Source organism: Vigna umbellata, chromosome 7 (genome assembly GCF_029865625.1).
Source record: "Vigna umbellata cultivar VRB3 chromosome 7, Vumbellata_1.0, whole genome shotgun sequence".
NCBI classification, from domain to species: domain Eukaryota; kingdom Viridiplantae; phylum Streptophyta; class Magnoliopsida; order Fabales; family Fabaceae; genus Vigna; species Vigna umbellata.
In genome coordinates this window covers 11,865,620-11,874,428 of record NC_142171.1, presented here as the reverse complement: position 1 = coordinate 11,874,428, position 8,809 = coordinate 11,865,620, and positions in this window count along the sequence as shown.

Genomic DNA, 8,809 nt, shown 5'->3' with positions numbered 1-8,809 from the left:
GGGTTTCGCTCTGCGAGTGGTTAAGGAGCCTTAGCCATTGTCTGAGGCTCTCACATAGCGAGTTGGGACGCTATGCGAGGGGTTTGGTCTGTTATAAGTCGTAGTTTATTCGCATAACGAGTTTAACCGCTATGCGAATGGTTTTGAGGGGTGGGTCTCTGTCTAAGGATTCGCACAGCGAGTTGGGTTGCTGTGCGAGAAGTCTCTAGTTTCGCTCTGCGAATGGTTCAGGTTAGTTCACTTTTTTCCTTTAGACTTAAGTTGTTTTAAATGAAACATTGAGTGTTTTATGAAGTATGTTGGAGTTGTATTATGTTATATCATTGGTTATTGTTGTAAGTTGTGTTTCAAAGTGAAAGTTGGCGATTTCAAAGTGTAAAGTTCAAAGTATGGTTAATGGACGTAATTCCATGATCGTCAAGGAGAGGATACATGGTGGTGCCCTATGTTGTGATTCAAAGTGGAATCTCTTGTTGAGATTCAAGTAAGTTTAGAATGAATGCAGGAGCTTAGTCTTGGGAGTTATCCTGAAACTCCAATGGTCTTTCATTCTCAAGTAGAGAGGATCGATCCATGTCGTGAGGAGTAGCAGGAGGTCCTAGTCTTGGGTGCTTCCAGTATGACCCAAGGTGAGTGATAACAGACTAACCTCGTGAGTGTGGTAGGGTGAAACCCATTGGCAATGGCTTTGCAAAGCAGTAGAAGTCACCACAAGTGCACGACCCTCCATAGCTCGACAATCATTCTAAGTCCAGACAGTCAAAGTCAGTGTGGTGTCATGTGTGAAGAGTTTATGTGATCTGAATGAATAGGTATGATTGTATGAAGTTTATTAAATGAGTATATGATTAATATTTGTTTAAACTAGCTTATCCTATTGTGTGCTTGTGTTTTGTATGTTTTGGTGTTCTTTCTTCTGCAATGATCATCCTTTGGGTGTGAGCAGCGGAAGAAGAGGTGTCTCTAGAGCAGGCATTGGATGGAGGTGATGTTGCGGAGTAGTTAGTTTAGTAGAATTTTGTATATAGTTTTGAGTATCCTATAGTATGTATATAAAGCTTTAAATTTATAGTTGTTTTTGGATAATTGTAAAGTTAATACTTTATATTTTAGTTGGATAACTGTTCTATCTTATTATGTATGTGATGACTCTATGTTATAGTTCATACTATATTTTGGGATATTACAATATTCAAGTTTAAAAATACTTCAAATGTTTTTTTTTAAAATTCTAATAAAATATCTGTTTTATTAAACACTAATAAAGAAATTAACGTTTACCTATCATTAATATATTATCTGAATATTCTCTATATGATTTTTATTATGCAATGAACATTATATCTCAAAATTTAATCTAAATTAACTCTTTGCATCATGAAATTTTTATGTTCTATTTAAACAAATGATTTTTCAAAACTAAATATCAAAATATAATTTCTTTCCTTGAGTTTGTTTCAACTAAATCATTTTAAAGATATTGTTTAGAGATATTGGATTGTCTTGATCCAAAACAAATTTAGGAAATGTTTTCAAATGAAAATCAAGAAACAGATAATAAATTATGATATCAATTTAGCATTACGAGAAAAATATCATAACATTGAACAACACTACATATATAAGCATAAGTAGGATTGTATAAGAATTAAATGAATTACATTCAATTCCAACATTAAGGAGTGTGAGAAAATGTATGTGGATTGTAATATGGAACATATGAACTCATAATAATAATAATATATTTTTTAGGGAAGGAAAGTTGGATGCTGAAAAGATATTTACCTTAACACAACTTAAGACATGGGATTCGATTACCAATAAAACATCAAAAAATAAATTCTCTTATTTGGGTAGGTGTTTTTGCCCATCTATGTATTTAAAGTATATTTTTAGCTAGCTATACAAAAATGAGAGAAAGAGAGTGGTGTAACTTTGTTTGGATCAATAAGAGAATAATGAGATAGATCTATGTAAAAGTTTTATGTGTTATCTAGTTAGCTTTTTCATAACAACATGTGACTCTTTTAGGTCAAAATAATTGATATGTGATCCAATACAATCATGGTTCAAAAGATGTTTTCTAACCTTTTTCAAACATTTGAGTTAAAGTACTGACTTGAGTGTCGAGGTGGGTTTAAAAAGTACACATTTACAGTTTGGAGGCTGGATATTGAGAATCTAGAAAGAATTTGACTAACTGTCCTCGAGATAACCTAAATTGATTTGAAGAAAAGTGTGAAGAACTATTTTGTGATGATCCTCAACTCTACATTCCAAACACTTTACTTCTTCTTTTTTTCTTTTCTTTTTCTTTTTTTCTTGTGTAAAAGATGAAACATCCCAAAAACTTTATTTAATATAAATCTTCAATTATAAAAAGAACATTGATAGCAAAATCATGACAAATGTTTTAATTTTTTAAAAAAATTAATAAATTATGGTGATCATATAACTAAAACTAAGAAAAGAAGAAAAAAAAAGTCCAATTTATTAAACTACTATAATAAGAAAAATTTTACAAATTAAAACCTAAAGAATTTGAAGATGCATTGTTGATGCCTTTCCGCAGAGGAGATTTTTAAAATTGAATTAAACTGGAATTAACATAGTTGGACCCTTTAAACGGTGAATTCATCACACCGTTGTCAAAGAAGATTTGTATCTTTATGGAAAAATCAATAGAAACTAATTACGGCCTCATGCTTACTAATTCATATATTTTAACGTCACGACTACGCTATTTTTCTCATTTATTTATTGACTTCTGAAACTAATATTAAGAGCTCTGATTTTCCTTTTCTTCATCAATCCTGGTCTTCATTTGACAAAAGTTTTGGAGTCATCCCCTGTTACATTTTCCAAATCAATTTTTATAGTATGAAATCAATGAAAAAAATTAGAATTTTCTATAAATTTCTCTGAATTTCTGAATCTGAAGCAACAGTGGAATAATATCAAGTTTCAACGTTGTGAGAGATGGCTAACATCTTAAGTCTCTCATCAATCTTTGCACGTTTGCTTCTGTTAACGATAGCCCTTGCTTTGTTTATGCAGTTGAGTGTTGGTTCAGGTTAGTCTACGTCATGAATCATGAAAATTCATACAAGAATATCATCACGATCTCTTCCCCTACGTATATGCTGATCATTTTTGTGAAGAATTTGCCTATCATCAAAACGTAGGGTTTTGATCATTCTGGATAAACGTTTTGAACCGTTGACATCATCTTGTTGTTTTAATTTGCAGATCTGAATATGAGGAAACTGGGTGTAATGCCATCGCCACCTCCGCCACCATATCCAAACCCAGCACTAGGGCCTGCAAGATAAATTAGGGCTACCATGACCTAGAAAATTTTCATGTTATTCTTGTTCCATAAATAAATATTCCCCTTATTTTAGATATATATATATATATATATATATATATATATATATATATATATATTGGGATTTGAGTGCAAAAAGTGCAGCACATTTGATTCCAAACATATATTTATGAGTAAACGTTATTTCTTTCTGTTCGTAATAACCGTGGTCTAAGAAAAAATAAATCCAGATAAGTTTCGTTTTAATCTTTTTAACATAGTACTAATATTATTAGTTTAAATTCTATCCCTAATAATGTTAAAGTTAATGATGATAAGACTAATTTGGTAAAGTCTTGTCTTTTTTGTTTATTTACTGTTTCATTTTTCTTTGCATGTTTAAAATAAACCTAGAAGGACGAAAAGTAAACGAATGAAAAAGAGATAATCCGCAACTTCTCCGAATTGTCTGTCACTAGTTCTCAGGTTTTTGTTTTTGTCAGCATAGGCATTATTGGGTTGTTACCTTTAACCTAAGTTTAGAGAAGCGTTGCTGTTTACACCTGCAAAAGTACTATTAAAACCCTCCAACTTTTCAGAAATTTCCATCGTCTTTAAACTAGATTCTGATGGGTGATCATGGGATTTTATTTGGGTGACAATTGCATTCTCTTGTGGTTAAGTGTAGATTTGGTCGTGAAGTTTTTGTGGGAAATTAATGCGGTTGTAACAATGTATTCAAGAGGGTGATGTTAGATGAGACTAGTAGAGTGTTTTTACTCTTTTATTTTTTAAATTAAATATTGTATCTTTTTTTGAGCTCTACGATATAAGAGTCTTATACAGTAGCAAAATTTGTTTTATAGTGCTTTTCTTATCGATCAAGTCACCACACTAAGCAGAATAGGCTATAAGATGTAGATGATTATCTCTTTAGCGTGAGGAGAGAAAATAATTCCATATGACAATGTCCCTTTTAGATATCCCATTATTCTTTTTGCAGACTCTGATATGTGATTGTTTAGGATCACTCATGAATATACTCACAAGTCCAACACTGATGCAATTTTTAGTCTATTGTGACAAATAAATATCAAATTACCAACAGTACGTTTGAACAAGGTTCCATCAACTGAACCTTCGTACTTACCATTTTCAAGCTTCACGTTTACCTCAGTTAAAGTTTCTATAGAATTACACTCCAACATATTAAATTTCTTTAGTACCTTTGAAATGTACTTCTTATGGTGCATAACAATTCCCTTTTCAGTATAGGAAACTACAATCCTAAAAAATATGATAGATTCTAAAATTTCTCATTTCAAATTCTTTCTTTAAACTTTGTTCCAAACAATTTTTTTTAATTTATCAATCAAGTTTTATCAACGAAAATAAATTGGTTGATAAATTTGAATCGTCGATAAATTTTTAAAATTTTAATTATCGATAAATTTATTTCATTAATAAAATTCATCGATAATATATATTTCATTTATCGAAGGATTTTTCTGTCAATAAATGAAATTTGTCTTATCAATTTTATCGGTAAAATTCATTGACAAAAAAACTAGAAAATCTTTTGTCCACCTTTTCTCTTTCTACGAGCCATCCATTATCTCTCTCTCTTTACCACGGGAAACCTCATATTGCAACCCTTTTATCCCCTTCTCTTGCGAGCCACTCACAAAAACCATTCTCAAACTCACAATGAATGTGAAGAAGTAAAAGTCATTGTGACTTTTAAAACCACCACTGCCAAAGAGATATACTGTGAGCCAAAACCCACTGCGACAAAGAGTCGTCTTGTCTTCACCGTAGACGATGAACCAGATCGAGTGACAAAGAGATTACCCTAGATTGGACAACCACTACAAAGGGAACCATGGTTATGTAACATGGAGAAGGACTTTGAAATCCATATCTGTGAACTTTTTTCTATGACTTTCTATCATACCTTCAAGCTTCAAAAAAACATTTCATAATGACCGAATCAAAGACAAAGAAATGAATTTCTTTTTTGAAGTTGAAGGAGTTAATAGTAAGTCAAAGAAAAAAAGTTAACAAAATGAATTGTGTTAAGAAAGCTATGTAGGGAAGCCAAAATTTTGGTGAATGGTGGTGTAAGGTTTTCAAAGGATTACAAACTCTATTTAAAGTGAAACTGTGGGGAAGCAATGGAGCATTTCATATTCATTTATTTGGTATGGATGTCAGTTCTTGCTTAAGTTGACGTTGTTTGTTTGCAGCTTAACGTCGTTTGGTATGGGCTTCGACGTCATTTAGGGTATTGATGTTGAATTAGCATGATAAATGAGATCTAGTTATTGAATTTATTTATAACAATATTACCGGTTATTTTTGACGTTGACTTTTCTTATATTGGATATTATACCTGTGATATCATACCATGTTTTTGTACTAATAAATAAATGTAGGTTTGCTAGCAGTTTTTCTTTTTTTCCCTTACCTTTTTATGTTAGTGCTTAATCACTCGGAATATACATTTGTGGGTGCATATATAAAAGCCTAAACACTTTATTGCTTTTCTATCTTTAGGCAACAATGTCTTCCATTATTATTACTATAATAATAGTATGTTGCCTTATATACGGAAGAACACCTACCACTTCATCATTAGTAGTTGTCGTTATCATTTATTGGAAATTTAACCAAAAGGTCGAATAAGTATAATTAATATGCATTAATTATAAATTGTGGCATTACCCCTTTAGAATGTCAAATTCCTTTACGAAGATCTTAATTGTGAATATGCGAATAAATGACAAGATGTTAGCACTAACTTGAAAGTTCTTATTGATTGGAATTAAATTCTTTGTTGGTGAGAAATGAGATATTCACACTCAGTAAAAGAGTTTAGGATTTAACAATGTGAGTATGAGATATTGGATGAATATTAAGTGTCTTCTTTAGGTCATATTTGTTGTACTTATAACGTAAAACATGAACCTATATTATTATCGGAATAATATTAAATTCAAGTATATAATAATAATAGAATAATATGTAAATATTACTCTAGTAGATATAAGTTTGTATCGCTCTAAAGTGAATAGGTTTAATAAACCTTGTTGATCATATTCTTTATTATGTCTATTAGATCAAGTAAGAACGTAGAGCTGTCAAAATGGATCACCCGACTCGACCCGGCCCGACCCATCATGGGTTGGTCACTTAGGCCTTGTTCACTTGAGTGGATTTGAGAGAGAGTAATTGAGGAGATTTGAGAGGATTTGAAAATAAATTTTTTTGTTGTTTATTTGAGTCAATTTGGAGGTAAGTGAGAATGAATTTGGAAGTAAAGATTGTGAGAATTCGTGTAGGATTTGATTGACGTGACAGATTAAAAAAATTTACTTCCAAATCCAATCTCATTTACCTCCAAATTCATTCAAATAATCAACAAAAAAAATTATTTTCAAATCCTCTCAAATCCCCTCAATTACTCTCCCTCAAATCCACTCAAGTGAACAAGGCCTTAGTGAGCCAATCCAACCCGGTTCATTTATTAGCGAGTCAGAAAAATTCGAATCCAACCCGACCCACCACGGATTGGTGGGTAAACGGGTTGGCTCACTGGCTCACTTAATTACAATTTTTTTAAATAAAAAAAAATTGTAAACTTTCTATAATTCAAATATAAACAAATTTCACTTCCAAATTTTACTCCCAACATGGGTGTTTAATTAATTTTGAAAATAAGAAACTTAAATAATTTTTCAAGAAAAAAATAATAATAAATACTATTTTATAAAATGAAAATTAAATTTTAATAAAATAAAATTAGGTAGGTGGGTTGGTGGGCCAACCCGGCCCACCACAGGTTCAACCCGCATGAGCCGGGTTTAAATGAGCCAGGTTAAAATCTGGCCCACATAAAAAAAATTATAATTTTTTCAAATCCAACCCAGCTCGAACCCGTGATGGGCCGGGTTGACCCGCGGATTGTGACCCATTTTGACAACGCTATAAGCTATAAGAACGTATTAAAATATGGATGTGTAACATCCCAAAAATATAGCATAACACTATATCATTGATTAATTACATATAATAATATAATAGATCAGTTCTCCAAGAGTTAGTAAAGAAGTTATCCAAAATAACTATAAAAAATGAAAACACTTTACAGAGTACCATAAGTTTGATACAAAACATAGACATAAACCGAACGATTATACAAAAGTCTATATAAATCGATCGGTTTACAAAAGATAAGCTAATACAAATGACCGAACGGTCCTATCTAAGCTGTAGGATCCTCGCCTTCCAACGCTTGTTCCACCGAACACTCATCGCCTTCTGCTCACATCCACAGGATGATCATTGCAAGAGAAAAGGTAACCGAACAGACAAAACAAGACAAAACAAAAAACTTACCAACTCCAAACAACAACTTGATTGGTGAAAAGAGACTCTTGCCACCAGGGAAAAACTCACGCACAGCCGGGTTGATGATCAAAAGAAGAAAAATGTGAGAATTTGTAGAGAGAAGGAGGAGAATTTTAGAGAGAAGGAAGAGAAAATAAAACTCAGAAATTTGGAGAGAAGAGATGCATGCAGAAAGCGGCTCAAAGTTTTGAAATGTTTACTTATATACTACCGTCAAAAACCGATCGGTCCCACCATCTGCATACACCTGGATTCTACTTTTATCTTAATTTAATAGTCCTCACAGGATGGAATAGAGTTTTTTCTAATTTTGGATTAGAGTTTCTTTATATCATTAAAATATTATAATATTCTCTTTTTTTTAAACATTACTACTATTATTTTATAATTATTTTCAAATAATAACTATGTATTTCAATAAGCATTATAATATCTAATCTTTTAATATATTTTTTATTTTTTATTAAGGTAAAAAAGTAAATACATACTCATATTTAATTCTTTCAAATATTGAAAGATGGAATGCACAAAATTATTTTGAATAATTATCCAATTTCTAACCATACTTTTGGTAATTGATTTGCTAAATCCCAGTAAAAATAAAATCAATAATAAAAAGATTTTAATTTTCTTATAATCTATAATTGTCCACCCAGCCAGTGTAAATCTTTTCTTGGTCATACACATTGTTATTTATAACATAAAACCTAATAAAGTAAAAGAAAATGAGAAGAAAAGAAAACTTGAAGCCCTTATGATTTGTTGTAATGTTTCAGGAATTCCTATGTTCCAGGAATTATTTTCGTGTGTATTGGCCCGCCATGATCGGGTGTAGGAGGTGGACTCGCCATGGGACCCCTAGCTGCAAATTCATATCATCACAATTTTTAGAAAACATACTTTTACACATTCAATATGATATTATACTATTAAAACATAAACTTAAAATTTAATTTAATGTGATAATATCGACTTAATATTTATTTTTATTTTTATTTATATTATAAGAATTGTCTATATTTATTATTCGAATATTTTTTGTAAAGTTTTGGATGATTGAATGAGAGAGACAAACCTGCAGTGACTGGA